Source organism: Triticum aestivum, unplaced genomic scaffold (genome assembly GCF_018294505.1).
Source record: "Triticum aestivum cultivar Chinese Spring unplaced genomic scaffold, IWGSC CS RefSeq v2.1 scaffold7517, whole genome shotgun sequence".
NCBI classification, from domain to species: domain Eukaryota; kingdom Viridiplantae; phylum Streptophyta; class Magnoliopsida; order Poales; family Poaceae; genus Triticum; species Triticum aestivum.
The window spans coordinates 1-25483 of NW_025228605.1; the positions used below are offsets into that span (position 1 = coordinate 1).

Sequence of the window (25483 nt, forward strand, 5' to 3'; positions counted from 1 at the left end):
TTTTTCCACCCCTTTCAGAACGCGCTCTTCGCGCCACAAAGCCGCCCCAATACGCGCGAGCAATGAGCATTGAGCTTAAACATATCGCAAACGTCAAACATAATATAACGGGATTAATATATATCGCGCATGTGCGATATGTTTGTCACAAGGCGCAAAAAATAATTATAAAAGGAATGCAACACGAGGACTTCCCAGGAGGTCACCCATCCTAATACTACTCTCGCCCAAGCACGCTTAACTTCGGAGTTCTGATGGGATCCGATGCTTTAGTGCTGGTATGATCGCATCCGACATGTTTCCCCGTCTTCGTCCCTTATGCTTGCCACTCCCAGGTCCGCTCCAAAGATGATTCTACATTCTCACTACCATTACAACCGTTCCCTAACAATGGATAATGTCCTATACTACTTACTCTCCCGCTCAATCACGGAGACGAGTTTTCCACGGTTTCCACCCCTCCCTCCATACCGCAGCAACACGAGTTTTTTTCACCCCTTTCAGAACGCGCTCTTCGCGCCACAAAGCCGCCCCAAGACGCGCGAGCAATGAGCATCGAGCTTAAACATATCGCAAACGTCAAACATAATATAACGGGATTAATATATATCGCGCACGTGCGATATGTTTGTCACAAGGCGCAAAAAATAATTATAAAAGGAATGCAACACGACGACTTCCCAGGAGGTCACCCATCCTAGTACTACTCTCGCCCAAGCACGCTTAATTTCGGAGTTCTGATGGGATCCGATGCTTTAGTGCTAGTATGATCGCATCCGACATGTTTCCCCGTCTTCGTCCCTTATGCTTGCCACTCCCAGGTCCGCTCCAAAGACGATTCTACATTCTCACTACCATTACAACCGTTCTCTAACAATGGATAATGTCATATACAACTTACTCTCCCGCTCAATCACGGAGACGAGTTTTCCACGGTTTCCACCCCTCCCTCCATAGCGCAGCAACACGAGTTTTTTCCACCCCTTTCAGAACGCGCTCTTCGCGCCACAAAGCCGCCCCAAGACGCGCGAGCAATGAGCATCGAGCTTAAACATATCGCAAACGTCAAACATAATATAACGGGATTAATATATATCGTGCACGTGCGATATGTTTGTCACAAGGCGCAAAAAATAATTAAAAAAGGAATGCAACACGAGGACTTCCCAGGAGGTCACTCATCCTAGTACTACTCTCGCCCAAGCACGCTTAACTTCAAAGTTCTGATGGGATCCGGTGCTTTAGTGCTGGTATGATCGCATCCGACATGTTTCCCCGTCTTCGTCCCTTATGCTTGCCACTCCCAGGTCCGCTCCAAAGACGATTCTACATTCTCACTACCATTACAACCGTTCCCTAACAATGGATAATGTCCTATACTACTTACTCTCCCGCTCAATCACGGAGACGAGTTTTCCACGGTTTCCACCCCTCCCTCCATACCGCAGCAACACGAGTTTTTTCCACCCCTTTCAGAACGCGCTCTTCGCGCCACAAAGCCGCCCCAAGACGCGCGAGCAATGAGCATCGAGCTTAAACATATCGCAAACGTCAAACATAATATAACGGGACTAATATATATCGCGCACGTGCGATATGTTTGTCACAAGGCGCAAAAAATAATTAAAAAAGGAATGCAACACGAGGACTTCCCAGGAGGTCACCCATCCTAGTACTACTCTCGCCCAAGCACGCTTAAGTTCGGAGTTCTGATGGGATCCGGTGCTTTAGTGCTGGTGTGATCGCATCCGACATGTTTCCCCGTCTTCGTCCCTTATGCTTGCCACTCCCAGGTCCGTTCCAAAGACGATTCTACATTCTCACTACCATTACAACCGTTCCCTAACAATGGATAATGTCCTATACTAGTTACTCTCCCGCTCAATCACGGAGACGAGTTTTCCACGGTTTCCACCCCTCCCTCCATACCGCAGCAACACGAGTTTTTTCCACCCCTTTCAGAACGCGCTCTTCGCGCACAAAGCCGCCCCAAGACGCGCGAGCAATGAGCATCGAGCTTAAACATATCGCAAACGTCAAACATAATATAACGGGATTAATATATATCGCGCACGTGCGATATGTTTGTCACAAGGCGCAAAAAATAATTAAAAAAGGAATGCAACACGAGGACTTCCCAGGAGGTCACTCATCCTAGTACTACTCTCGCCCAAGCACGCTTAACTTCGGAGTTCTGATGGGATCCGGTGCTTTAGTGCTGGTATGATCGCATCCGACATGTTTCCCCGTCTTCGTCCCTTATGCTTGCCACTCCCAGGTCCGCTCCAAAGATGATTCTACATTCTCAGTACCATTACAACCGTTCCCTAACAATGGATAATGTCCTATACTACTTACTCTCCCGCTCAATCATGGAGACGAGTTTTCCACGGTTTCCACCCCTCCCACCATACCGCAGCAACACGAGTTTTTTCCACCCCTTTCAGAACGCGCTCTTCCCGCCACAAAGCCGCCCCAAGACGCGCGAGCAATGAGCATCGAGCTTAAACATATCGCAAACGTCAAACATAATATAACGGGATTAATATATATCGCGCACGTGCGATATGTTTGTCACAAGGCGCAAAAAATAATTAAAAAAGGAATGCAACACGAGGACTTCCCAGGAGGTCACCCATCCTAGTACTACTCTCGCCCAAGCACGCTTAACTTCGGAGTTCTGATGGGATCCGGTGCTTTAGTGCTGGTATGATCGCATCCGACATGTTTCCCCGTCTTCGTCCCTTATGCTTGCCATTCCCAGGTCCGCTCCAAAGACGATTCTACATTCTCAGTACCATTACAACCGTTCCCTAACAATGGATAATGTCCTATACTACTTACTCTCCCGCTCAATCACGGAGACGAGTTTTCCACGGTTTCCACCCCTCCCTCCATACCGCAGCAACACGAGTTTTTTCCACCCCTTTCAGAACGCGCTCATCGCGCCACAAAGCCGCCCGAAGACGCACGAGCAATGAGCATCGAGCTTAAACATATCGCAAACGTCAAACATAATATAACGGGATTAATATATATCGCGCACGTGCGATATGTTTGTCACAAGGCGCAAAAAATAATTAAAAAAGGAATGCAACACGAGGACTTCCCAGGAGGTCACCCATCCTAGTACTACTCTCGCCCAAGCACGCTTAACTTCGGAGTTCTGATGGGATCCGGTGCTTTAGTGCTGGTATGATCGCATCCGACATGTTTCCCCGTCTTCGTCCCTTATGCTTGCCACTCCTAGGTCTGCTCCAAAGACGATTCTACATTCTCACTACCATTACAACCATTCCCTAACAATGGATAATGTCCTATACTACTTACTCTCCCGCTCAATCACGGAGACGAGTTTTCCACGGTTTCCACCCCTCCCTCCATACTGCAGCAACACGAGTTGTTTCCACCCCTTTCAGAACGCGCTCTTCGCGCCACAAAGCCGCCCCAAGACGCGCGAGCAATGAGCATCGAGCTTAAACATATCGCAAACGTCAAACATAATATAACGGGATTAATATATATCGCGCATGTGCGATATGTTTGTCACAAGGCGCAAAAAATAATTATAAAAGGAATGCAACACGAGGAATTCCCAGGAGGTCACCCATCCTAGTACTACTCTCGCCCAAGCACGCTTAACTTCGGAGTTCTGATGGGATCCGGTGCTTTAGTGCTGCTATGATCGCATCCGACATGTTTCCCCGTCTTCGTCCCTTATGCTTGCCACTCCCAGGTCCGCTCCAAAGATGATTCTACATTCTCACTACCATTACAACTGTTCCCTAACAATGGATAATGTCCTATACTACTTACTCTCCCGCTCAATCACGGAGACGAGTTTTCCACGGTTTCCACCCCTCCCTCCATACCGCAGCAACACGAGTTTTTTTCACCCCTTTCAGAACGCGCTCTTCGCGCCACAAAGCCGCCCCAAGACGCGCGAGCAATGAGCATCGAGCTTAAACATATCGCAAACGTCAAACATAATATAACGGGATTAATATATATCGCGCACGTGCGATATGTTTGTCACAAGGCGCAAAAAATAATTATAAAAGGAATGCAACACGAGGACTTCCCAGGAGGTCACCCATCCTAGTACTACTCTCGCCCAAGCACGCTTAATTTCGGAGTTCTGATGGGATCCGATGCTTTAGTGCTGGTATGATCGCATCCGACATGTTTCCCCGTCTTCGTCCCTTATGCTTGCCACTCCCAGGTCCGCTCCAAAGACGATTCTACATTCTCACTACCATTACAACCGTTCTCTAACAATGGATAATGTCATATACTACTTACTCTCCCGCTCAATCACGGAGACGAGTTTTCCACGGTTTCCACCCCTCCCTCCATAGCGCAGCAACACGAGTTTTTTCCACCCCTTTCAGAACGCGCTCTTCGCGCCACAAAGCCGCCCCAAGACGCGCGAGCAATGAGCATTGAGCTTAAACATATCGCAAACGTCAAACATAATATAACGGGATTAATATATATCGCGCAAGTGCGATATGTTTGTCACAAGGCGCAAAAAATAATTAAAAAAGGAATGCAACACGAGGACTTCCCAGGAGGTCACTCATCCTAGTACTACTCTCGCCCAAGCACGCTTAACTTCAGAGTTCTGATGGGATCCGGTGCTTTAGTGCTGGTATGATCGCATCCGACATGTTTCCCCGTCTTCGTCCCTTATGCTTGCCACTCCCAGGTCTGCTCCAAAGACGATTCTACATTCTCACTACCATTACAACCGTTCCCTAACAATGGATAATGTCCTATACTACTTACTCTCCCGCTCAATCACGGAGACGAGTTTTCCACGGTTTCCACCCCTCCCTCCATACCGCAGCAACACGAGTTTTTTCCACCCCTTTCAGAATGCGCTCTTCGCGCCACAAAGCCGCCCCAAGACGCGCGAGCAATGAGCATCGAGCTTAAACATATCGCAAACGTCAAACATAATATAACGGGATTAATATATATCGCGCACGTGCGATATGTTTGTCACAAGGCGCAAAAAATAATTAAAAAAGGAATGCAACACGAGGACTTCCCAGGAGGTCACTCATCCTAGTACTACTCTCGCCCAAGCACGCTTAACTTCGGAGTTCTGATGGGATCCGGTGCTTTAGTGCTGGTATGATCGCATCCGACATGTTTCCCCGTCTTCGTCCCTTATGCTTGCCACTCCCAGGTCCGCTCCAAAGACGATTCTACATTCTCAGTACCATTACAACCGTTCCCTAACAATGGATAATGTCCTATACTACTTACTCTCCCGCTCAATCACGGAGACGAGTTTTCCACGGTTTCCACCCCTCCCTCCATACCGCAGCAACACGAGTTTTTTCCACCCCTTTCAGAACGCGCTCTTCGCGCCACAAAGCCGCCCCAAGACGCGCGAGCAATGAGCATCGAGCTTAAACATATCGCAAACGTCAAACATAATATAACGGGATTAATATATATCGCGCACGTGCGATATGTTTGTCACAAGGCGCAAAAAATAATTAAAAAAGGAATTCAACACGAGGACTTCCCAGGAGGTCACCCATCCTAGTACTACTCTCGCCCAAGCACGCTTAACTTCGGAGTTCTAATGGGATCCGGTGCTTTAGTGCTGGTATGATCGCATCCGACATGTTTCCCCGTCTTCGTCCCTTATGCTTGCCATTCCCAGGTCCGCTCCAAAGACGATTCTACATTCTCAGTACCATTACAACCGTTCCCTAACAATGGATAATGTCCTATACTACTTACTCTCCCGCTCAATCACGGAGACGAGTTTTCCACGGTTTCCACCCCTCCCTCCATACCGCAGCAACACGAGTTTTTTCCACCCCTTTCAGAACGCGCTCTTCGCACCACAAAGCCGCCCCAAGACGCGCGAGCAATGAGCATCGAGCTTAAACATATCGCAAACGTCAAACATAATATAACGGGATTAATATATATCGCGCACGTGCGATATGTTTGTCACAAGGCGCAAAAAATAATTAAAAAAGGAATGCAACACGAGGACTTCCCAGGAGGTCACCCATCCTAGTACTACTCTCGCCCAAGCACGCTTAACTTCGGAGTTCTGATGGGATCTGGTGCTTTAGTGCTGGTATGATCGCATCCGACATGTTTCCCTGTCTTCATCCCTTATGCTGGCCACTCCCAGGTCTGCTCCAAAGACGATTCTACATTCTCACTACCATTACAACCGTTCCCTAACAATGGATAATGTCCTATACTACTTACTCTCCCGCTCAATCACGGAGACGAGTTTTCCACGGTTTCCACCCCTCCCTCCATACCGCAGCAACACGAGTTTTTTCCACCCCTTTCAGAACGCGCTCTTCGCGCCACAAAGCCGCCCCAAGACGCGCGAGCAATGAGCATCGAGCTTAAACATATCGCAAACGTCAAACATAATATAACGGGATTAATATATATCGCGCATGTGCGATATGTTTGTCACAAGGCGCAAAAAATAATTAAAAAACGAATGCAACACGAGGACTTCCCAGGAGGTCACCCATCCTAGTACTACTCTCGCCCAAGCACGCTTAACTTCGGAGTTCTGATGGGATCCGGTGCTTTAGTGCTGGTATGATCGCATCCGACATGTTTCCCCGTCTTCGTCCCTTATGCTTGCCACTCCCAGGTCCGCTCCAAAGATGATTCTACATTCTCACTACCATTACAACCGTTCCCTAACAATGGATAATGTCCTATACTACTTACTCTCCCGCTCAATCACGGAGACGAGTTTTCCACGGTTTCCACCCCTCCCTCCATACCACAGCAACACGAGTTTTTTTCACCCCTTTCAGAACGCGCTCTTCGCGCCACAAAGCCGCCCCAAGACGCGCGAGCAATGAGCATCGAGCTTAAACATATTGCAAACGTCAAACATAATATAACGGGATTAATATATATCGCGCACGTGCGATATGTTTGTCACAAGGCGCAAAAAATAATTATAAAAGGAATGCAACACGAGGACTTCCCAGGAGGTCACCCATCCTAGTACTACTCTCGCCCAAGCACGCTTAACTTCGGAGTTCTGATGGGATCCGATGCTTTAGTGCTAGTATGATCGCATCCGACATGTTTCCCCGTCTTCGTCCCTTATGCTTGCCACTCCCAGGTCCGCTCCAAAGACGATTCTACATTCTCACTACCATACAACCGTTCTCTAACAATGGCTAATGTCATATACTACTTACTCTCCCGCTCAATCACGGAGACGAGTTTTCCACGGTTTCCACCCCTCCCTCCATAGCGCAGCAACACGAGTTTTTTCCACCCCTTTCAGAACGCGCTCTTCGCGCCACAAAGCCGCCCCAAGACGCGCGAGCAATGAGCATCGAGCTTAAACATATCGCAAACGTCAAACATAATATAACGGGATTAATATATATCGCGCACGTGCGATATGTTTGTCACAAGGCGCAAAAAATAATTAAAAAAGGAATGCAACACGAGGACTTCCCAGGAGGTCACTCATCCTAGTACTACTCTCGCCCAAGCACGCTTAACTTCAGAGTTCTGATGGGATCCGGTGCTTTAGTGCTGGTATGATCGCATCCGACATGTTTCCCCGTCTTCGTCCCTTATGCTTGCCACTCCCAGGTCCGCTCCAAAGACGATTCTACATTCTCACTACCATTACAACCGTTCCCTAACAATGGATAATGTCCTATACTACTTACTCTCCCGCTCAATCACGGAGACGAGTTTTCCACGGTTTCCACCCCTCCCTCCATACCGCAGCAACACGAGTTTTTTCCACCCCTTTCAGAACGCGCTCTTCGCGCCACAAAGCCGCCCCAAGACGCGCGAGCAATGAGCATCGAGCTTAAACATATCGCAAACGTCAAACATAATATAACGGGATTAATATATATCGCGCACGTGCGATATGTTTGTCACAAGGCGCAAAAAATAATTAAAAAAGGAATGCAACACGAGGACTTCCCAGGAGGTCACCCATCCTAGTACTACTCTCGCACAAGCACGCTTAACTTCAAAGTTCTGATGGGATCCAGTGCTTTAGTGCTGGTATGATCGCATCCGACATGTTTCCCCGTCTTCGTCCCTTATGCTTGCCACTCCCAGGTCCGCTCCAAAGACGATTCTACATTCTCACTACCATTACAACCGTTCCCTAACAATGGATAATGTCCTATACTACTTACTCTCCCGCTCAATCACGGAGACGAGTTTTCCACGGTTTCCACCCTTCCCTCCATACCGCAGCAACACGAGTTTTTTCCACCCCTTTCAGAACGCGCTCTTCGCGCCACAAAGCCGCCCCAAGACGCGCGAGCAATGAGCATCGAGCTTAAACATATCGCAAACGTCAAACATAATATAACGGGATTAATATATATCGCGCACGTGCGATATGTTTGTCACAAGGCGCAAAAAATAATTAAAAAAGGAATGCAACACGAGGACTTCCCAGGAGGTCACCCATCCTAGTACTACTCTCGCCCAAGCACGCTTAACTTCGGAGTTCTGATGGGATCCGGTGCTTTAGTGCTGGTATGATCGCATCCGACATGTTTCCCCGTCTTCGTCCCTTATGCTTGCCACTCCCAGGTCCGCTCCAAAGACGATTCTACATTCTCACTACCATTACAACCGTTCCCTAACAATGGATAATGTCCTATACTACTTACTCTCCCGCTCAATCACGGAGACGAGTTTTCCACGGTTTCCACCCCTCCCTCCATACCGCAGCAACACGAGTTTTTTCCACCCCTTTCAGACCGCGCTCTTCGCGCCACAAAGCCGCCCCAAGACGCGCGAGCAATGAGCATCGAGCTTAAACATATCGCAAACGTCAAACATAATATAACGGGATTAATATATATCGCGCACGTGCGACATGTTTGTCACAAGGCGCAAAAAATAATTATAAAAGGAATGCAACACGAGGACTTCCCAGGAGGTCACCCATCCTAGTACTACTCTCGCCCAAGCACGCTTAACTTCGGAGTTCTGATGGGATCCGGTGCTTTAGTGCTGGTATGATCGCATCCGACATGTTTCCCCGTCTTCGTCCCTTATGCTTGCCACTCCCAGGTCCGCTCCAAAGACGATTCTACATTCTCACTACCATTACAACCGTTCCCTAACAATGGATAATGTCCTATACTACTTACTCTCCCGCTCAATCACGGAGACGAGTTTTTCACGGTTTCCACCCCTCCCTCCATACCGCAACAACACGAGTTTTTTCCACCCCTTTCAGAACGCGCTCTTCGCGCCACAAAGCCGCCCCAAGACGCGCGAGCAATGAGCATCGAGCTTAAACATATCGCAAACGTCAAACATAATATAACGGGATTAATATATATCGCGCACGTGCGACATGTTTGTCACAAGGCGCAAAAAATAATTATAAAAGGAATGCAACACGAGGACTTCCCAGGAGGTCACCCATCCTAGTACTACTCTCGCCCAAGCACGCTTAACTTCGGAGTTCTGATGGGATCCGGTGCTTTAGTGCTGGTATGATCGCATCCAACATGTTTCCCCGTCTTCGTCCCTTATGCTTGCCACTCCCAGGTCCGCTCCAAAGACGATTCTACATTCTCACTACCATTACAACCGTTCCCTAACAATGGATAATGTCCTATACTACTTACTCTCCCGCTCAATCACGGAGACGAGTTTTCCACGGTTTCCACCCCTCCCTCCATACCGCAGCAACACGAGTTTTTTCCACCCCTTTCAGAACGCGCTCTTCGCGCCACAAAGCCGCCCCAAGACGCGCGAGCAATGAGCATCGAGCTTAAACATATCGCAAACGTCAAACATAATATAACGGGATTAATATATATCGCGCACGTGCGACATATTTGTCACAAGGCGCAAAAAATAATTATAAAAGGAATGCAACACGAGGACTTCCCAGGAGGTCACCCATCCTAGTACTACTCTCGCCCAAGCACGCTTAACTTCGGAGTTCTGATGGGATCCGGTGCTTTAGTGCTGGTATGATCGCATCCGACATGTTTCCCCGTCTTCGTCCCTTATGCTTGCCACTCCCAGGTCCGCTCCAAAGACGATTCTACATTCTCACTACCATTACAACCGTTCCCTAACAATGGATAATGTCCTATACTACTTGCTCTCCCGCTCAATCACGGAGACGAGTTTTCCACGGTTTCCACCCCTCCCTCCATACCGCAGCAACACGAGTTTTTTCCACCCCTTTCAGAACGCGCTCTTCGCGCCACAAAGCCGCCCCAAGACGCGCGAGCAATGAGCATCGAGCTTAAACATATCGCAAACGTCAAACATAATATAACGGGATTAATATATATCGCGCACGTGCGACATGTTTGTCACAAGGCGCAAAAAATAATTATAAAAGGAATGCAACACGAGGACTTCCCAGGAGTTCACCCATCCTAGTACTACTCTCGCCCAAGCACGCTTAACTTCGGAGTTCTGATGGGATCCGGTGCTTTAGTGCTGGTATGATCGCATCCGACATGTTTCCCCGTCTTCGTCCCTTATGCTTGCCACTCCCAGGTCCGCTCCAAAGACGATTCTACATTCTCACTACCATTACAACCGTTCCCTAACAATGGATAATGTCCTATACTACTTACTCTCCCGCTCAATCACGGAGACGAGTTTTCCACGGTTTCCACCCCTCCCTCCATACCGCAGCAACACGAGTTTTTTCCACCCCTTTCAGAACGCGCTCTTCGCGCCACAAAGCCGCCCCAAGACACGCGAGCAATGAGCATCGAGCTTAAACATATCGCAAACGTCAAACATAATATAACGGGATTGATATATATCGCGCACGTGCGACATGTTTCTCACAAGGCGCAAAAAATAATTATAAAAGGAATGCAACACGAGGACTTCCCAGGAGGTCACCCAACCTAGTACTACTCTCGCCCAAGCACGCTTAACTTCGGAGTTCTGATGGGATCCGGTGCTTTAGTGCTGGTATGATCGCATCCAACATGTTTCCCCGTCTTCGTCCCTTATGCTTGCCACTCCCAGGTCCGCTCCAAAGACGATTCTACATTCTCACTACCATTACAACCGTTCCCTAACAATGGATAATGTCCTATACTACTTACTCTCCCGCTCAATCACGGAGACGAGTTTTCCACGGTTTCCACCCCTCCCTCCATACCGCAGCAACACGAGTTTTTTCCACCCCTTTCAGAACGCGCTCTTCGCGCCACAAAGCCGCCCCAAGACGCGCGAGCAATGAGTATCGAGCTTAAACATATCGCAAACGTCAAACATAATATAACGGGATTAATATATATCGCGCACGTGCGACATGTTTCTCACAAGGCGCAAAAAATAATTATAAAAGGAATGCAACACGAGGACTTCCCAGGAGGTCACCCATCCTAGTACTACTCTCGCCCAAGCACGCTTAACTTTGGAGTTCTGATGGGATCCGGTGCTTTAGTGCTGGTATGATCGCATCCGACATGTTTCCCCGTCTTCGTCCCTTATGCTTGCCACTCCCAGGTCCGCTCCAAAGACGATTCTACATTCTCACTACCATTACAACCGTTCCCTAACAATGGATAATGTCCTATACTACTTACTCTCCCGCTCAATCACGGAGACGAGTTTTCCACGGTTTCCACCCCTCCCTCCATACCGCAGCAACACGAGTTTTTTCCACCCCTTTCAGAACGCGCTCTTCGCGCCACAAAGCCGCCCCAAGACGCGCGAGCAATGAGCATCGAGCTTAAACATATCGCAAACGTCAAACATAATATAACGGGACTAATATATATCGCGCACGTGCGATATGTTTGTCACAAGGCGCAAAAAATAATTATAAAAGGAATGCAACACGAGGACTTCCCAGGAGGTCACCCATCCTAGTACTACTCTCGCCCAAGCACGCTTAACTTCGGAGTTCTGATGGGATCCGGTGCTTTAGTGCTGGTATGATCGCATCCGACATGTTTCCCCGTCTTCGTCCCTTATGCTTGCCACTCCCAGGTCCGCTCCAAAGACGATTCTACATTCTCACTACCATTACAACCGTTCCCTAACAATGGATAATGTCCTATACTACTTACTCTCCCGCTCAATCATGGAGACGAGTTTTCCACGGTTTCCACCCCTCCCTCCATACCGCAGCAACACGAGTTTTTTCCACCCCTTTCAGAACGCGCTCTTCGCGCCACAGAGCCGCCCCAAGACGCGCGAGCAATGAGCATCGAGCTTAAACATATCGCAAACGTCAAACATAATATAACGGGATTAATATATATCGCGCATGTGCGATATGTTTGTCACAAGGTTAAAAAAATAATTATAAAAGGAATGCAACACGAGGACTTCCCAGGAGGTCACCCATCCTAGTACTACTCTCGCCCAAGCACGCTTAACTTCGGAGTTCTGATGGGATCCGGTGCTTTAGTGCTGGTATGATCGCATCCGACATGTTTCCCCGTCTTCTTCCCTTATGCTTGCCACTCCCAGGTCCGCTCCAAAGACGATTCTACATTCTCACTACCATTACAACCGTTCCCTAACAATGGATAATGTCCTATACTAATTACTCTCCCGCTCAATCATGGAGACGAGTTTTCCACGGTTTCCACCCCTCCCTCCATACCGCAGCAACACGAGTTTTTTCCACCCCTTTCAGAACGCGCTCTTCGCGCCACAAAGCCGCACCAAGACGCGCGAGCAATGAGCATCGAGCTTAAACATATCGCAAACGTCAAACATAATATAACGGGATTAATATATATCGCGCACGTGCGATATGTTTGTCACAAGGCGCAAAAAATAATTATAAAAGGAATGCAACACGAGGACTTCCAAGGAGGTCACCCATCCTAGTACTACACTCGCCCAAGCACGCTTAACTTCAGAGTTCTGATGGGATCCGGTGCTTTAGTGCTGGTATGATCGCATCCGACATGTTTCCCCGTCTTCGTCCCTTATGCTTGCCACTCCCAGGTCCGCTCCAAAGACGATTCTACATTCTCACTACCATTACAACCGTTCCCTAACAATGGATAATGTCCTATACTACTTACTCTCCCGCTCAATCACGGAGACGAGTTTTCCACGGTTTCCACCCCTCCCTCCATACCGCAGCAACACGAGTTTTTTCCACCCCTTTCAGAACGCGCTCTTCGTGCCACAAAGCCGCCCCAAGACGCGCGAGCAATGAGCATCGAGCTTAAACATATCGCAAACGTCAAACATAATATAACGGGATTAATATATATCGCGCACGTGCGATATGTTTGTCACAAGGCGCAAAAAATAATTATAAAAGGAATGCAACACGAGGACTTCCCAGGAGGTCACCCATCCTAGTACTACTCTCGCCCAAGCACGTTTAACTTCGGAGTTCTGATGGGATCCGGTGCTTTAGTGCTGGTATGATGGCATCCGACATGTTTCCCCGTCTTCGTCCCTTATGCTTGCCACTCCCAGGTCCGCTCCAAAGACGATTATACATTCTCACTACCATTACAACCGTTCCCTAACAATGGATAATGTCGTATACTACTTACTCTCCTGCTCAATCACGAAGACGAGTTTTCCACGGTTTCCACCCCTCCCTCCATACCGCAGCAACACAAGTTTTTTCCACCCCTTTCAGAACGCGCTCTTCGCTCCACAAAGCCGCTCCAAGACGCGCGAGCAATGAGCATCGAGCTTAAACATATCGCAAACGTCAAACATAATATAACGGGATTAATATATATCGCGCACGTGCGATATGTTTGTCACAAGGCGCAAAAAATAATTATAAAAGGAATGCAACATGAGGACTTCCCAGGAGGTCACCCATCCTAGTACTACTCTGACCCAAGCACGCTTAACTTCGGAGTTCTGATGGGATCCGGTGCTTTAGTGCTGGTATGATCGCATCCGACATGTTTCCCCGTCTTCGTCCCTTATGCTTGCCACTCCCAGGTCCGCTCCAAAGACGATTCTACATTCTCACTACCATTACAACCGTTCCCTAACAATGGATAATGTCCTATACTACTTACTCTCCCGCTCAATCACGGAGACGAGTTTTCCACGGTTTCCACCCCTCCCTCCATAACGCAGCAACACGAGTTTTTTCCACCCCTTTTAGAACGCGCTCTTCGCGGCACAAAGCCGCCCCAAGACGCGCGAGCAATGAGCATCGAGCTTAAACATATCGCAAACGTCAAACATAATATAACGGGATTAATATATATCGCGCACGTGCGATATGTTTGTCACAAGGCGCAAAAAATAATTATAAAAGGAATGCAACACGAGGACTTCCAAGGCGGTCACCCATCCTAGTACTACTCTCGCCCAAGCACGCTTAACTTCGGAGTTCTGATGGGATCCGGTGCTTTAGTGCTGGTATGATCGCATCCTACATGTTTCCCCGTCTTCGTCCCTTATGCTTGCCACTCCCAGGTCCGCTCCAAAGACGATTCTACATTCTCACTACCATTACAACCGTTCCCTAACAATGGATAATGTCCTATACTACTTACTCTCCCGCTCAATCATGGAGACGAGTTTTCCACGGTTTCCACCCCTCCCTCCATACCGCAGCAACACGAGTTTTTTCCACCCCTTTCAGAACGCGCTCTTCGCGCCACAAAGCCGCCCCAAGACGCGCGAGCAATGAGCATCGAGCTTAAACATATCGCAAACGTCAAACATAATATAACGGGATTAATATATATCGCGCACGTGCGATATGTTTGTCACAAGGCGCAAAAAATAATTATAAAAGGAATGCAACATGAGGACTTCCCAGGAGGTCACCCATCCTAGTACTACTCTCGCCCAAGCACGCTTAACTTCGGAGTTCTGATGGGATCCGGTGCTTTAGTGCTGGTATGATCGCATCCGACATGTTTCCCCGTCTTCGTCCCTTATGCTTGCCACTCCCAGGTCCGCTCCAAAGACGGTTCTACATTCTCACTACCATTAGAACGGTTCCCTAACAATGGATAATGTCCTATACTACTTACTCTCCCGCTCAATCACGGAGACGAGTTTTCCACGGTTTCCACCCCTCCCTCCATACCGCAGCAACACGAGTTTTTTCCACCCCTTTTAGAACGCGCTCTTTGCGCCACAAAGCCGCCCCAAGACGCGCGAGCAATGAGCATTGAGCTTAAACATATCGCAAACGTCAAACATAATATAACGGGATTAATATATATCGCGCACGTGCGATATGTTTGTCACAAGGCGCAAAAAATAATTAAAAAAGGAATGCAACACGAGGACTTCCCAGGAGGTCACCCATCCTAGTACTACTCTCGCCCAAGCACGCTTAACTTCGGAGTTCTGATGGGATCCGATGCTTTAGTGCTGGTACGATCGCATCCGACATGTTTCCCCGTCTTCGTCCCTTATGCTTGCCACTCCCAGGTCCGCTCCAAAGACGATTCTACATTCTCACTACCATTACAACCGTTCCCTAACAATGGATAATGTCCTATACTACTTACTCTCCCGCTCAATCACGGAGACGAGTTTTCCACGGTTTCCACCCCTCCCTCCATACCGCAGCAACACGAGTTTTTTCCACCCCTTTCAGAACGCGCTCTTCGCGCCACAAAGCCGCCCCAAGACGCGCGAGCAATGAGCATCGAGCTTAAACATATCGCAAACGTCAAACATAATATAACGGGATTAATATATATCGCGCACGTGCGATATGTTTGTCACAAGGCGCAAAAAATAATTATAAAAGGAATGCAACACAAGGACTTCCCAGGAGGTCACCCATCCTAGTACTACTCTCGCCCAAGCACGCTTAACTTCGGAGTTCTGATGGGATCCGGTGCTTTAGTGCTGGTATGATCGCATCCAACATGTTTCCCCGTCTTCGTCCCTTATACTTGCCACTCCCAGGTCCGCTCCAAAGACGATTCTACATTCTCACTACCATTACAGCCGTTCCCTAACAATGGATAATGTCCTATACTACTTACTCTCCCGCTCAATCACGGAGACGAGTTTTCCACGGTTTCCACCCCTCCCTCCATACCGCAGCAACACGAGTTTTTTCCACCCCTTTCAAAACGCGCTCTTCGCGCCACAAAGCCGCCCCAAGACGCGCGAGCAATGAGCATCGAGCTTAAACATATCGCAAACGTCAAACATAATATAACGGGATTAATATATATCGCGCACGTGCGATATGTTTGTCACAAGGCGCAAAAAATAATTATAAAAGGAATGCAACACGAGGACTTCCAAGGAGGTCACCCATCCTAGTACTACTCTTGCCCAAGCACGCTTAACTTCGGAGTTCTGATGGGATCCGGTGCTTTAGTGCTGGTATGATCGCATCCGACATGTTTCCCCGTCTTCGTCCCTTATGCTTGCCACTCCCAGGTCCGCTCCAAAGACGATTCTACATTCTCACTACCATTACAACCGTTCCCTAACAATGGATAATGTCCTATACTACTTACTCTCCCGCTCAATCACGGAGACGAGTTTTCCACGGTTTCCACCCCTCCCTCCATACCGCAGCAACACGAGTTTTTTCCACCCCTTTCAGAACGCGCTCTTCGCGCCACAAAGCCGCCCCAAGACGCGCGAGCAATGAGCATCGAGCTTAAACATATCGCAAACGTCAAACATAATATAACGGGATTAATATATATCGCGCACGTGCGATATGTTTGTCACAAGGCGCAAAAAATAATTATAAAAGGAATGCAACACGAGGACTTCCCAGGAGGTCACCCATCCTAGTACTACTCTCGCCCAAGCATGCTTAACTTCGGAGTTCTGATGGGATCCGATGCTTTAGTGCTGGTATGATCGCATCCGACATGTTTCCCCGTCTTCGTCCCTTATGCTTGCCACTCCCAGGTCCGCTCCAAAGACGATTCTACATTCTCACTACCATTACAACCGTTCCCTAACAATGGATAATGTCCTATACTACTTACTCTCCCGCTCAATCACGGAGACGAGTTTTCCACGGTTTCCACCCCTCCCTCCATACCGCAGCAACACGAGTTTTTTCCACCCCTTTCAGAACGCGCTCTTCGCGCCACAAAGCCGCCCCAAGACGCGCGAGCAATGAGCATCGAGCTTAAACATATCGCAAACGTCAAACATAATATAACGGGATTAGACGCGCGAGCAATGAGCATCGAGCTTAAACATATCGCAAACGTCAAGCATAATATAACGGGATTAATATATATCGCGCACGTGCGATATGTTTGTCACGAGGCGCAAAAAATAATTATAAAAGGAATGCAACACGAGGAGTTCCCAGGAGCTTAACTTCGGAGTTCTGATGGGATCCAGTGCTTTAGTGCTGGTATGATTGCATCCGACATGTTTCCCCGTCTTCGTCCCTTATGCTTGCCACTCCCAGGTCCGCTCCAAAGACGATTCTACATTCTCACTACCATTACAACCGTTCCCTAACAATGGATAATGTCCTATACTACTTACTCTCCCGCTCAATCACGGAGACGAGTTTTCCACGGTTTCCACCCCTCCCTCCATACCGCAGCAACACGAGTTTTTTCCACCCCTTTCAGAACGCGCTCTTCGCGCCACAAAGCCGCCCCAAGACGCTCGAGCAATGAGCATCGAGCTTAAACATATCGCAAACGTCAAACATAATATAACGGGATTAATATATGTCGCGCACGTGCGATATGTTTGTCACAAGGCGCAAAAAATAATTATAAAAGGAATGCAACACGAGGACTTCCCAGGAGGTCACCCATCCTAGTACTACTCTCGCCCAAGCACGCTTAACTTCGGAGTTCTGATGGGATCCGGTGCTTTAGTGCTGGTATGATCGCATCCGACATGTTTCCCCGTCTTCGTCCCTTATGCTTGCCACTCCCAGGTCCGCTCCAAAGACGATTCTACATTCTCACTACCATTACAACTGTTCCCTAACAATGGATAATGTCCTATACTACTTACTCTCCCGCTCAATCACGGAGACGAGTTTTCCACGGTTTCCACCCCTCCCTCCATACCGCAGCAACACGAGTTTTTTCCACCCCTTTCAGAACGCGCTCTTCGCGCCACAAAGCCACCCCAAGACGCTCGAGCAATGAGCATCGAGCTTAAACATATCGCAAACGTCAAACATAATATAACGGGATTAATATATGTCGCGCACGTGCGATATGTTTGTCACAAGGCGCAAAAAATAATTATAAAAGGAATGCAACACGAGGACTTCCCAGGAGGTCACCCATCCTAGTACTACTCTCGCCCAAGCACGCTTAACTTCGAAGTTCTGATGGGATCCGGTGCTTTAGTGCTGGTATGATCGCATCCGACGTGTTTCCCCGTCTTCGTCCCTTATGCTTGCCACTCCCAGGTCCGCTCCAAAGACGATTCTACATTCTCACTACCATTACAACCGTTCCCTAACAATGGATAATGTCCTATACTACTTACTCTCCCGCTCAATCACGGAGACGAGTTTTCCACGGTTTCCACCCCTCCCTCCATACCGCAGCAACATGAGTTTTTTCCACCCCTTTCAGAACGCGCTCTTCGCGCCACAAAGCCGCCCCAAGACGCGCGAGCAATGAGCATCGAGCTTAAACATATCGCAAACGTCAAACATAATATAACGAGATTAATATATATCGCGCACGTGCGATATGTTTGTCACAAGGCGCAAAAAATAATTAAAAAAGGAATGCAACACGAGGACTTCCCAGGAGGTCACCCATCCTAGTACTACTCTCGCCCAAGCACGCTTAACTTCGGAGTTCCGATGGGATCCTGTGCTTTAGTGCTGGTATGATCGCATCCGACATGTTTCCCCGTCTTCGTCCCTTATGCTTGCCACTCCCAGGTCCGCTCCAAAGACGATTCTACATTCTCACTACCATTACAACCGTTCCCTAACAATGGATAATGTCCTATACTACTTACTCTCCCGCTCAATCACGGAGACGAGTTTTCCACGGTTTCCACCCCTCCCTCCATACCGCAGCAACATGAGTTTTTTCCACCCCTTTCAGAACGCGCTCTTCGCGCCACAAAGCCGCCCCAAGACGCGCGAGCAATGAGCATCGAGCTTAAACATATCGCAAACATCAAACATAATATAACGGGATTAATATATATCGCGCACGTGCGATATGTTTGTCACAAGGCGCAAAAAATAATTAAAAAAGGAATGCAACACGAGGACTTCCCAGGAGGTCACCCATCCTAGTACTACTCTTGCCCAAGCACGCTTAACTTCGGAGTTCTGATGGGATCCGGTGCTTTAGTGCTGGTATGATCGCATCCAAGATGTTTCCCCGTCTTCGTCCCTTTTGCTTGCCACTCCCACGTCCGCTCCAAAGACGATTCTACATTCTCACTACCATTACAACCGTTCCCTAACAATGGATAATGTCCTATACTACTTACTCTCCCGCTCAATCACGGAGACGAGTTTTCCACGGTTTCCATCCCTCCCTCCATACCTCAGCAACACGAGTTTTTTCCACCCCTTTCAGAACGCGCTCTTCGCGCCACAAAGCCGCCCCAAGACGCGCGAGCAATGAGCATCGAGCTTAAACATATCGCAAACGTCAAACATAATATAACGGGATTAATATATATCGCGCACGTGCGACATGTTTGTCACAAGGCGCAAAAAATAATTATAAAAGGAATGCAACACGAGGACTTCCCAGGAGGTCACCCATCCTAGTACTACTCTCGCCCAAGCACGCTTAACTTCGGAGTTCTGATGGGATCCGGTGCTTTAGTGCTGGTATGATCGCATCCGACATGTTTCCCCGTCTTCGTCCCTTATGCTTGCCACTCCCAGGTCCGCTCCAAAGACGATTCTACATTCTCACTACCATTACAACCGTTCCCTAACAATGGATAATGTCCTATACTACTTACTCTCCCGCTCAATCACGGAGACGAGTTTTCCACGGTTTCCACCCCTCCCTCCATACCGCAGCAACACGAGTTTTTTCCACCCCTTTCAGAACGCGCTCTTCGCGCCACAAAGCCGACCCAAGACGCGCGAGCAATGAGCATCGAGCTTAAACATATCGCAAACGTCAAACATAATATAACGGGATTAATATATATCGCGCACGTGCGATATGTTTTTCACAAGGCGCAAAAAATAATTAAAAAAGGAATGCAACACGAGGACTTCCCAGGAGGTCACCCATCCTAGTACTACTCTCGCCCAAGCACGCTTAACTTCAGAGTTCTGATGGGATCCGGTGCTTTAGTGCTGGTATGATCGCATCCGAGATGTTTCCCCGTCTTCGTCCCTTTTGCTTGCCACTCCCACGTCCGCTCCAAACACGATTCTACATTCTCACTACCATTACAACCGTTCCCTAACAATGGATAATGTCCTATACTACTTACTCTCCCGCTCAATCACGGAGACGAGTTTTCCACGGTTTCCACCCCTCCCTCCATACCGCAGCAACACGAGTTTTCCCACCCCTTTCAGAACGCGCTCTTCGCGCCACAAAGCCGCCCCAAGACGCGCGAGCAATGAGCATCGAGCTTAAACATATCGCAAACGTCAAACATAATATAACGGGATTAATATATATCGCGCACGTGCGATATGTTTGTCACAAGGCGCAAAAAATAATTATAAAAGGAATGCAACACGAGGACTTCCCAGGAGGTCACCCATCCTAGTACTACTCTCGCCCAAGCACGCTTAACTTCGGAGTTCTGATGGGATCCGGTGTTTAGTGCTGGTATGATCGCATCCGACATGTTTCCCCGTCTTCGTCCCTTATGCTTGCCACTCCCAAGTCCGCTCCAAAGACGATTCTACATTCTCACTACCATTACAACCGTTCCCTAACAATGGATAATGTCCTATACTACTTACTCTCCCGCTCAATCACGGAGACGAGTTTTCCACGGTTTCCACCCCTCCCTCCATACCGCAGCAACACGAGTTTTTTCCACCCCTTTCAGAACGCGCTCTTCGCGCCACAAAGCCGCCCCAAGACGCGCGAGCAATGAGCATCGAGTTTAAACATATCGCAAACGTCAAACATAATATAACGGGATTAATATATATCGCGCACGTGCGATATGTTTGTCACAAGGCGCAAAAAATAATTAAAAAAGGAATGCAACACGAGGACTTCCCAGGAGGTCACCCATCCTAGTACTACTCTCGCCCAAGCACGCTTAACTTCGGAGTTCTGATGGGATCCGGTGCTTTAGTGCTGGTATGATCGCATCCAACATGTTTCCCCGTCTTCGTCCCTTATGCTTGCCACTCCCAGGTCCGCTCCAAAGACGATTCTACATTCTCACTACCATTACAACCGTTCCCTAACAATGGATAATGTCCTATACTACTTACTCTCCTGCTCAATCACGGAGACGAGTTTTCCACGGTTTCCACCCCTCCCTCCATACCGCAGCAACACGAGTTTTTTCCACCCCTTTCAGAACGCGCTCTTCGCGCCACAAAGCCGCCCCAAGACGCGCGAGCAATGAGCATCGAGCTTAAACATATCGCAAACGTCAAACATAATATAACGGGATTAATATATATCGCGCACGTGCGATATGTTTGTCACAAGGCGCAAAAAATAATTAAAAAAGGAATGCAACACGAGGACTTCCCAGGAGGTCACTCATCCTAGTACTACTCTCGCCCAAGCACGCTTAACTTCGGAGTTCTGATGGGATCCGGTGCTTTAGTGCTGGTATGATCGCATCCGACATGTTTCCCCGTCTTCGTCCCTTATGCTTGCCACTCCCAGGTCCGCTCCAAAGACGATTCTACATTCTCAGTACCATTACAACCGTTCCCTAACAATGGATAATGTCCTATACTACTTACTCTCCCGCTCAATCACGGAGACGAGTTTTCCACGGTTTCCACCCCTCCCTCCATACCGCAGCAACACGAGTTTTTTCCACCCCTTTCAGAACGCGCTCTTCGCGCCACAAAGCCTCCCCAAGACGCGGGAGCAATGAGCATCGAGCTTAAACATATCGCAAACGTCAAACATAATATAACGGGATTGATATATATCGCGCACGTGCGATATGTTTGTCACAAGGCGCAAAAAATAATTAAAAAAGGAATTCAACACGAGGACTTCCCAGGAGGTCACCCATCCTAGTACTACTCTCGCCCAAGCACGCTTAACTTCGGAGTTCTGATGGGATCCGGTGCTTTAGTGCTGGTATGATCGCATCCGACATGTTTCCCCGTCTTCGTCCCTTATGCTTGCCACTCCCAGGTCCGCTCCAAAGACGATTCTACATTCTCACTACCATTACAACCGTTCCCTAACAATGGATAATGTCCTATACTACTTACTCTCCCGCTCAATCACGGAGACGAGTTTTCCACGGTTTCCACCCCTCCCTCCATACCGCAGCAACACGAGTTTTTTCCACCCCTTTCAGAACGCGCTCTTCGCGCCACAAAGCCGCCCCAAGACGCGCGAGCAATGAGCATCGAGCTTAAACATATCGCAAACGTCAAACATAATATAACGGGATTAATATATATCGCGCACGTGCGACATGTTTGTCACAAGGCGCAAAAAATAATTATAAAAGGAATGCAACACGAGGAATTCCCAGGAGGTCACCCATCCTAGTACTACTCTCGCCCAAGCACGCTTAACTTCGGAGTTCTGATGGGATCCGGTGCTTTAGTGCTGGTATGTCGCATCCGACATGTTTCCCCGTCTTCGTCCCTTATGCTTGCCACTCCCAGGTCCGCTCCAAAGACGATTGTACATTCTCACTACCATTACAACCGTTCCCTAACAATGGATAATGTCCTATACTACTTACTCTCCCGCTCAATCACGGAGACGAGTTTTCCACGGTTTCCACCCCTCCCTCCATACCGCAGCAACACGAGTTTTTTCCACCCCTTTCAGAACGCGCTCTTCGCGCCACAAAGCCGCCCCAAGACGCGCGAGCAATGAGCATCGAGCTTAAACATATCGCAAACGTCAAACATAATATAACGGGATTAATATATATCGCGCACGTGCGACATGTTTGTCACAAGGCGCAAAAAATAATTATAAAAGGAATGCAACACGAGGACTTCCCAGGAGGTCACCCATCCTAGTACTACTCTCGCCCAAGCACGCTTAACTTCGGAGTTCTGATGGGATCCGGTGCTTTAGTGCTGGTACGATCGCATCCGACATGTTTCCCCGTCTTCGTCCCTTATGCTTGCCACTCCCAGGTCCGCTCCAAAGACGATTCTACATTCTCACTACCATTACAACCGTTCCCTAACAATGGATAATGTCCTATACTACTTACTCTCCCGCTCAATCACGGAGACGAGTTTTCCACGGTTTCCACCCCTCCCTCCATACCGCAGCAACACGAGTTTTTTCCACCCCTTTCAGAACGCGCTCTTCGCGCCACAAAGCCGCCCCAAGACGCGCGAGCAATGAGCATCGAGCTTAAACATATCGCAAACGTCAAACATAATATAACGGGATTAATATATATCGCGCACGTGCGACATGTTTGTCACAAGGCGCAAAAAATAATTATAAAAGGAATGCAATACGAGGACTTCCCAGGAGGTCACCCATCCTAGTACTACTCTCGCCCAAGCACGCTTAACTTCGGAGTTCTGATGGGATCCGGTGCTTTAGTGCTGGTATGATCGCATCCGACATGTTTCCCCGTCTTCGTCCCTTATGCTTGCCACTCCCAGGTCCGCTCCAAAGACGATTCTACATTCTCACTACCATTACAACCGTTCCCTAACAATGGATAATGTCCTATACTACTTACTCTCCCGCTCAATCACGGAGACGAGTTTTCCACGGTTTCCACCCCTCCCTCCATACCGCAGCAACACGAGTTTTTTCCACCCCTTTCAGAACGCGCTCTTCGCGCCACAAAGCCGCCCCAAGACGCGCGAGCAATGAGCATTGAGCTTAAACATATCGCAAACGTCAAACATAATATAACGGGATTAATATATATCGCGCACGTGCGATATGTTTGTCACAAGGCGCAAAAAATAATTATAAAAGGAATGCAACACGAGGACTTCCCAGGAGGTCACCCATCCTAGTACTACTCTCGCCCAAGGACGCTTAACTTCGGAGTTCCGATGAGATCCTGTGCTTTAGTGCTGGTATGATCGCATCCGACATGTTTCCCCGTCTTCGTCCCTTATGCTTGCCACTCCCAGGTCCGCTCCAAAGACGATTCTACATTCTCACTACCATTACAACCGTTCCCTAACAATGGATAACGTCCTATACTACTTACTCTCCCGCTCAATCACGGAGACGAGTTTTCCACGGTTTCCACCCCTCCCTCCATACCGCAGCAACACGAGTTTTTTCCACCCCTTTCAGAACGCGCTCTTCGCGCCACAAAGCCGCCCCAAGACGCGCGAGCAATGAGCGTCGAGCTTAAACATATCGCAAACGTCAAACATAATATAACGGGATTAATATATATCGCGCACGTGCGATATGTTTGTCACAAGGCGCAAAAAATAATTATAAAAGGAATGCAACACGAGGACTTCCCAGGAGGTCACCCATCCTAATACTACTCTCGCCCAAGCACGCTTAACTTCGTGGTTCTGATGGGATCCGGTGCTTTAGTGCTGGTACGATCGCATTCGACATGTTTCCCCGTCTTCGTCCCTTATGCTTGCCACTCCCAGGTCCGCTCCAAAGACGATTGTACATTCTCACTACCATTACAACCGTTCCCTAACAATGGATAATGTCCTATACTACTTACTCTCCCGCTCAATCACGGAGACGAGTTTTCCACGGTTTCCACCCCTCCCTCCATACCGCAGCAACACGAGTTTTTTCCACCCCTTTCAGAACGCGCTCTTCGCGCCACAAAGCCGCCCCAAGACGCGCGAGCAATGAGCATCGAGCTTAAACATATCGCAAACGTCAAACATAATATAACGGGATTAATATATATCGCGCACGTGCGACATGTTTGTCACAAGTCGCAAAAAATAATTATAAAAGGAATGCAACACGAGGACTTCCCAGGAGGTCACCCATCCTAGTACTACTCTCGCCCAAGCATGCTTAACTTCGGATTTCTGATGGGATCCGGTGCTTTACTGCTGGTATGATCGCATCCGACATGTTTCCCCGTCTTCGTCCCTTATGCTTGCCACTCCCAGGTCCGCTCCAAAGACGATTCTACATTCTCACTACCATTACAACCGTTCCCTAACAATGGATAATGTCCTATACTACTTACTCTCCCGCTCAATCACGGAGACGAGTTTTCCACGGTTTCCACCCCTCCCTCCATACCGCAGCAACACGAGTTTTTTCCACCCCTTTCAGAACGCGCTCTTCGCGCCACAAAGCCGCCCCAAGACGCGCGAGCAATGAGCATCGAGCTTAAACATATCGCAAACGTCAAACATAATATAACGGGATTAATATATATCGCGCACGTGCGACATGTTTGTCACAAGTCGCAAAAAATAATTATAAAAGGAATGCAACAC

General features: G+C 48.5%; 51 non-coding genes across 51 annotated transcripts; all 51 read right to left on the reverse strand.

Moving 5' to 3' along the window:
* Positions 1 to 173: 173 nt before the first annotated feature.
* On the reverse strand, positions 174 to 292 carry LOC123174386 (5S ribosomal RNA). Its single transcript, XR_006487003.1, has one exon. It is a non-coding gene; the product is annotated as a 5S ribosomal RNA (ribosomal RNA).
* A 367-nt stretch (positions 293 to 659) lies between these two features.
* On the reverse strand, positions 660 to 778 carry LOC123174406 (5S ribosomal RNA). The gene has a single exon (XR_006487022.1). It is a non-coding gene; the product is annotated as a 5S ribosomal RNA (ribosomal RNA).
* A 367-nt stretch (positions 779 to 1145) lies between these two features.
* LOC123174402 (5S ribosomal RNA) lies at positions 1146 to 1264 on the reverse strand. Its single transcript, XR_006487018.1, has one exon. It is a non-coding gene; the product is annotated as a 5S ribosomal RNA (ribosomal RNA).
* Positions 1265 to 1631: 367 nt separating this feature from the next.
* Positions 1632 to 1750, reverse strand: LOC123174397 (5S ribosomal RNA). The gene has a single exon (XR_006487014.1). It is a non-coding gene; the product is annotated as a 5S ribosomal RNA (ribosomal RNA).
* Positions 1751 to 2116: 366 nt separating this feature from the next.
* Positions 2117 to 2235, reverse strand: LOC123174368 (5S ribosomal RNA). Its single transcript, XR_006486986.1, has one exon. It is a non-coding gene; the product is annotated as a 5S ribosomal RNA (ribosomal RNA).
* Positions 2236 to 2602: 367 nt separating this feature from the next.
* On the reverse strand, positions 2603 to 2721 carry LOC123174420 (5S ribosomal RNA). The gene has a single exon (XR_006487034.1). It is a non-coding gene; the product is annotated as a 5S ribosomal RNA (ribosomal RNA).
* A 367-nt stretch (positions 2722 to 3088) lies between these two features.
* On the reverse strand, positions 3089 to 3207 carry LOC123174431 (5S ribosomal RNA). The gene has a single exon (XR_006487045.1). It is a non-coding gene; the product is annotated as a 5S ribosomal RNA (ribosomal RNA).
* A 367-nt stretch (positions 3208 to 3574) lies between these two features.
* On the reverse strand, positions 3575 to 3693 carry LOC123174373 (5S ribosomal RNA). Its single transcript, XR_006486991.1, has one exon. It is a non-coding gene; the product is annotated as a 5S ribosomal RNA (ribosomal RNA).
* A 367-nt stretch (positions 3694 to 4060) lies between these two features.
* LOC123174393 (5S ribosomal RNA) lies at positions 4061 to 4179 on the reverse strand. Its single transcript, XR_006487010.1, has one exon. It is a non-coding gene; the product is annotated as a 5S ribosomal RNA (ribosomal RNA).
* A 367-nt stretch (positions 4180 to 4546) lies between these two features.
* LOC123174394 (5S ribosomal RNA) lies at positions 4547 to 4665 on the reverse strand. The gene has a single exon (XR_006487011.1). It is a non-coding gene; the product is annotated as a 5S ribosomal RNA (ribosomal RNA).
* Positions 4666 to 5032: 367 nt separating this feature from the next.
* Positions 5033 to 5151, reverse strand: LOC123174369 (5S ribosomal RNA). The gene has a single exon (XR_006486987.1). It is a non-coding gene; the product is annotated as a 5S ribosomal RNA (ribosomal RNA).
* Positions 5152 to 5518: 367 nt separating this feature from the next.
* LOC123174390 (5S ribosomal RNA) lies at positions 5519 to 5637 on the reverse strand. The gene has a single exon (XR_006487007.1). It is a non-coding gene; the product is annotated as a 5S ribosomal RNA (ribosomal RNA).
* A 367-nt stretch (positions 5638 to 6004) lies between these two features.
* On the reverse strand, positions 6005 to 6123 carry LOC123174457 (5S ribosomal RNA). Its single transcript, XR_006487070.1, has one exon. It is a non-coding gene; the product is annotated as a 5S ribosomal RNA (ribosomal RNA).
* Positions 6124 to 6490: 367 nt separating this feature from the next.
* LOC123174446 (5S ribosomal RNA) lies at positions 6491 to 6609 on the reverse strand. The gene has a single exon (XR_006487059.1). It is a non-coding gene; the product is annotated as a 5S ribosomal RNA (ribosomal RNA).
* Positions 6610 to 6976: 367 nt separating this feature from the next.
* On the reverse strand, positions 6977 to 7095 carry LOC123174376 (5S ribosomal RNA). Its single transcript, XR_006486993.1, has one exon. It is a non-coding gene; the product is annotated as a 5S ribosomal RNA (ribosomal RNA).
* A 366-nt stretch (positions 7096 to 7461) lies between these two features.
* Positions 7462 to 7580, reverse strand: LOC123174396 (5S ribosomal RNA). The gene has a single exon (XR_006487013.1). It is a non-coding gene; the product is annotated as a 5S ribosomal RNA (ribosomal RNA).
* A 367-nt stretch (positions 7581 to 7947) lies between these two features.
* Positions 7948 to 8066, reverse strand: LOC123174405 (5S ribosomal RNA). The gene has a single exon (XR_006487021.1). It is a non-coding gene; the product is annotated as a 5S ribosomal RNA (ribosomal RNA).
* A 367-nt stretch (positions 8067 to 8433) lies between these two features.
* LOC123174444 (5S ribosomal RNA) lies at positions 8434 to 8552 on the reverse strand. Its single transcript, XR_006487057.1, has one exon. It is a non-coding gene; the product is annotated as a 5S ribosomal RNA (ribosomal RNA).
* A 367-nt stretch (positions 8553 to 8919) lies between these two features.
* On the reverse strand, positions 8920 to 9038 carry LOC123174455 (5S ribosomal RNA). The gene has a single exon (XR_006487068.1). It is a non-coding gene; the product is annotated as a 5S ribosomal RNA (ribosomal RNA).
* A 367-nt stretch (positions 9039 to 9405) lies between these two features.
* Positions 9406 to 9524, reverse strand: LOC123174372 (5S ribosomal RNA). The gene has a single exon (XR_006486990.1). It is a non-coding gene; the product is annotated as a 5S ribosomal RNA (ribosomal RNA).
* A 367-nt stretch (positions 9525 to 9891) lies between these two features.
* On the reverse strand, positions 9892 to 10010 carry LOC123174384 (5S ribosomal RNA). The gene has a single exon (XR_006487001.1). It is a non-coding gene; the product is annotated as a 5S ribosomal RNA (ribosomal RNA).
* Positions 10011 to 10377: 367 nt separating this feature from the next.
* Positions 10378 to 10496, reverse strand: LOC123174375 (5S ribosomal RNA). Its single transcript, XR_006486992.1, has one exon. It is a non-coding gene; the product is annotated as a 5S ribosomal RNA (ribosomal RNA).
* Positions 10497 to 10863: 367 nt separating this feature from the next.
* On the reverse strand, positions 10864 to 10982 carry LOC123174440 (5S ribosomal RNA). The gene has a single exon (XR_006487054.1). It is a non-coding gene; the product is annotated as a 5S ribosomal RNA (ribosomal RNA).
* A 367-nt stretch (positions 10983 to 11349) lies between these two features.
* LOC123174456 (5S ribosomal RNA) lies at positions 11350 to 11468 on the reverse strand. The gene has a single exon (XR_006487069.1). It is a non-coding gene; the product is annotated as a 5S ribosomal RNA (ribosomal RNA).
* Positions 11469 to 11835: 367 nt separating this feature from the next.
* LOC123174395 (5S ribosomal RNA) lies at positions 11836 to 11954 on the reverse strand. Its single transcript, XR_006487012.1, has one exon. It is a non-coding gene; the product is annotated as a 5S ribosomal RNA (ribosomal RNA).
* Positions 11955 to 12321: 367 nt separating this feature from the next.
* On the reverse strand, positions 12322 to 12440 carry LOC123174407 (5S ribosomal RNA). Its single transcript, XR_006487023.1, has one exon. It is a non-coding gene; the product is annotated as a 5S ribosomal RNA (ribosomal RNA).
* Positions 12441 to 12807: 367 nt separating this feature from the next.
* On the reverse strand, positions 12808 to 12926 carry LOC123174391 (5S ribosomal RNA). Its single transcript, XR_006487008.1, has one exon. It is a non-coding gene; the product is annotated as a 5S ribosomal RNA (ribosomal RNA).
* Positions 12927 to 13293: 367 nt separating this feature from the next.
* On the reverse strand, positions 13294 to 13412 carry LOC123174385 (5S ribosomal RNA). Its single transcript, XR_006487002.1, has one exon. It is a non-coding gene; the product is annotated as a 5S ribosomal RNA (ribosomal RNA).
* A 367-nt stretch (positions 13413 to 13779) lies between these two features.
* On the reverse strand, positions 13780 to 13898 carry LOC123174387 (5S ribosomal RNA). The gene has a single exon (XR_006487004.1). It is a non-coding gene; the product is annotated as a 5S ribosomal RNA (ribosomal RNA).
* Positions 13899 to 14265: 367 nt separating this feature from the next.
* LOC123174461 (5S ribosomal RNA) lies at positions 14266 to 14384 on the reverse strand. Its single transcript, XR_006487073.1, has one exon. It is a non-coding gene; the product is annotated as a 5S ribosomal RNA (ribosomal RNA).
* A 367-nt stretch (positions 14385 to 14751) lies between these two features.
* LOC123174367 (5S ribosomal RNA) lies at positions 14752 to 14870 on the reverse strand. The gene has a single exon (XR_006486985.1). It is a non-coding gene; the product is annotated as a 5S ribosomal RNA (ribosomal RNA).
* A 367-nt stretch (positions 14871 to 15237) lies between these two features.
* Positions 15238 to 15356, reverse strand: LOC123174381 (5S ribosomal RNA). The gene has a single exon (XR_006486998.1). It is a non-coding gene; the product is annotated as a 5S ribosomal RNA (ribosomal RNA).
* A 367-nt stretch (positions 15357 to 15723) lies between these two features.
* On the reverse strand, positions 15724 to 15842 carry LOC123174442 (5S ribosomal RNA). Its single transcript, XR_006487056.1, has one exon. It is a non-coding gene; the product is annotated as a 5S ribosomal RNA (ribosomal RNA).
* A 367-nt stretch (positions 15843 to 16209) lies between these two features.
* On the reverse strand, positions 16210 to 16328 carry LOC123174383 (5S ribosomal RNA). Its single transcript, XR_006487000.1, has one exon. It is a non-coding gene; the product is annotated as a 5S ribosomal RNA (ribosomal RNA).
* A 367-nt stretch (positions 16329 to 16695) lies between these two features.
* Positions 16696 to 16814, reverse strand: LOC123174388 (5S ribosomal RNA). The gene has a single exon (XR_006487005.1). It is a non-coding gene; the product is annotated as a 5S ribosomal RNA (ribosomal RNA).
* Positions 16815 to 17698: 884 nt separating this feature from the next.
* On the reverse strand, positions 17699 to 17817 carry LOC123174413 (5S ribosomal RNA). Its single transcript, XR_006487028.1, has one exon. It is a non-coding gene; the product is annotated as a 5S ribosomal RNA (ribosomal RNA).
* A 367-nt stretch (positions 17818 to 18184) lies between these two features.
* LOC123174458 (5S ribosomal RNA) lies at positions 18185 to 18303 on the reverse strand. The gene has a single exon (XR_006487071.1). It is a non-coding gene; the product is annotated as a 5S ribosomal RNA (ribosomal RNA).
* A 367-nt stretch (positions 18304 to 18670) lies between these two features.
* Positions 18671 to 18789, reverse strand: LOC123174379 (5S ribosomal RNA). The gene has a single exon (XR_006486996.1). It is a non-coding gene; the product is annotated as a 5S ribosomal RNA (ribosomal RNA).
* Positions 18790 to 19156: 367 nt separating this feature from the next.
* LOC123174460 (5S ribosomal RNA) lies at positions 19157 to 19275 on the reverse strand. The gene has a single exon (XR_006487072.1). It is a non-coding gene; the product is annotated as a 5S ribosomal RNA (ribosomal RNA).
* Positions 19276 to 19642: 367 nt separating this feature from the next.
* Positions 19643 to 19761, reverse strand: LOC123174414 (5S ribosomal RNA). Its single transcript, XR_006487029.1, has one exon. It is a non-coding gene; the product is annotated as a 5S ribosomal RNA (ribosomal RNA).
* A 367-nt stretch (positions 19762 to 20128) lies between these two features.
* On the reverse strand, positions 20129 to 20247 carry LOC123174449 (5S ribosomal RNA). The gene has a single exon (XR_006487062.1). It is a non-coding gene; the product is annotated as a 5S ribosomal RNA (ribosomal RNA).
* Positions 20248 to 20613: 366 nt separating this feature from the next.
* On the reverse strand, positions 20614 to 20731 carry LOC123174382 (5S ribosomal RNA). Its single transcript, XR_006486999.1, has one exon. It is a non-coding gene; the product is annotated as a 5S ribosomal RNA (ribosomal RNA).
* Positions 20732 to 21098: 367 nt separating this feature from the next.
* Positions 21099 to 21217, reverse strand: LOC123174415 (5S ribosomal RNA). The gene has a single exon (XR_006487030.1). It is a non-coding gene; the product is annotated as a 5S ribosomal RNA (ribosomal RNA).
* A 367-nt stretch (positions 21218 to 21584) lies between these two features.
* LOC123174370 (5S ribosomal RNA) lies at positions 21585 to 21703 on the reverse strand. Its single transcript, XR_006486988.1, has one exon. It is a non-coding gene; the product is annotated as a 5S ribosomal RNA (ribosomal RNA).
* A 367-nt stretch (positions 21704 to 22070) lies between these two features.
* Positions 22071 to 22189, reverse strand: LOC123174380 (5S ribosomal RNA). Its single transcript, XR_006486997.1, has one exon. It is a non-coding gene; the product is annotated as a 5S ribosomal RNA (ribosomal RNA).
* Positions 22190 to 22556: 367 nt separating this feature from the next.
* LOC123174392 (5S ribosomal RNA) lies at positions 22557 to 22674 on the reverse strand. Its single transcript, XR_006487009.1, has one exon. It is a non-coding gene; the product is annotated as a 5S ribosomal RNA (ribosomal RNA).
* Positions 22675 to 23041: 367 nt separating this feature from the next.
* Positions 23042 to 23160, reverse strand: LOC123174452 (5S ribosomal RNA). Its single transcript, XR_006487065.1, has one exon. It is a non-coding gene; the product is annotated as a 5S ribosomal RNA (ribosomal RNA).
* A 367-nt stretch (positions 23161 to 23527) lies between these two features.
* Positions 23528 to 23646, reverse strand: LOC123174366 (5S ribosomal RNA). The gene has a single exon (XR_006486984.1). It is a non-coding gene; the product is annotated as a 5S ribosomal RNA (ribosomal RNA).
* A 367-nt stretch (positions 23647 to 24013) lies between these two features.
* On the reverse strand, positions 24014 to 24132 carry LOC123174404 (5S ribosomal RNA). Its single transcript, XR_006487020.1, has one exon. It is a non-coding gene; the product is annotated as a 5S ribosomal RNA (ribosomal RNA).
* Positions 24133 to 24499: 367 nt separating this feature from the next.
* On the reverse strand, positions 24500 to 24618 carry LOC123174408 (5S ribosomal RNA). The gene has a single exon (XR_006487024.1). It is a non-coding gene; the product is annotated as a 5S ribosomal RNA (ribosomal RNA).
* A 367-nt stretch (positions 24619 to 24985) lies between these two features.
* On the reverse strand, positions 24986 to 25104 carry LOC123174398 (5S ribosomal RNA). Its single transcript, XR_006487015.1, has one exon. It is a non-coding gene; the product is annotated as a 5S ribosomal RNA (ribosomal RNA).
* Between the last annotated feature and the right edge of the window lie 379 nt (positions 25105 to 25483).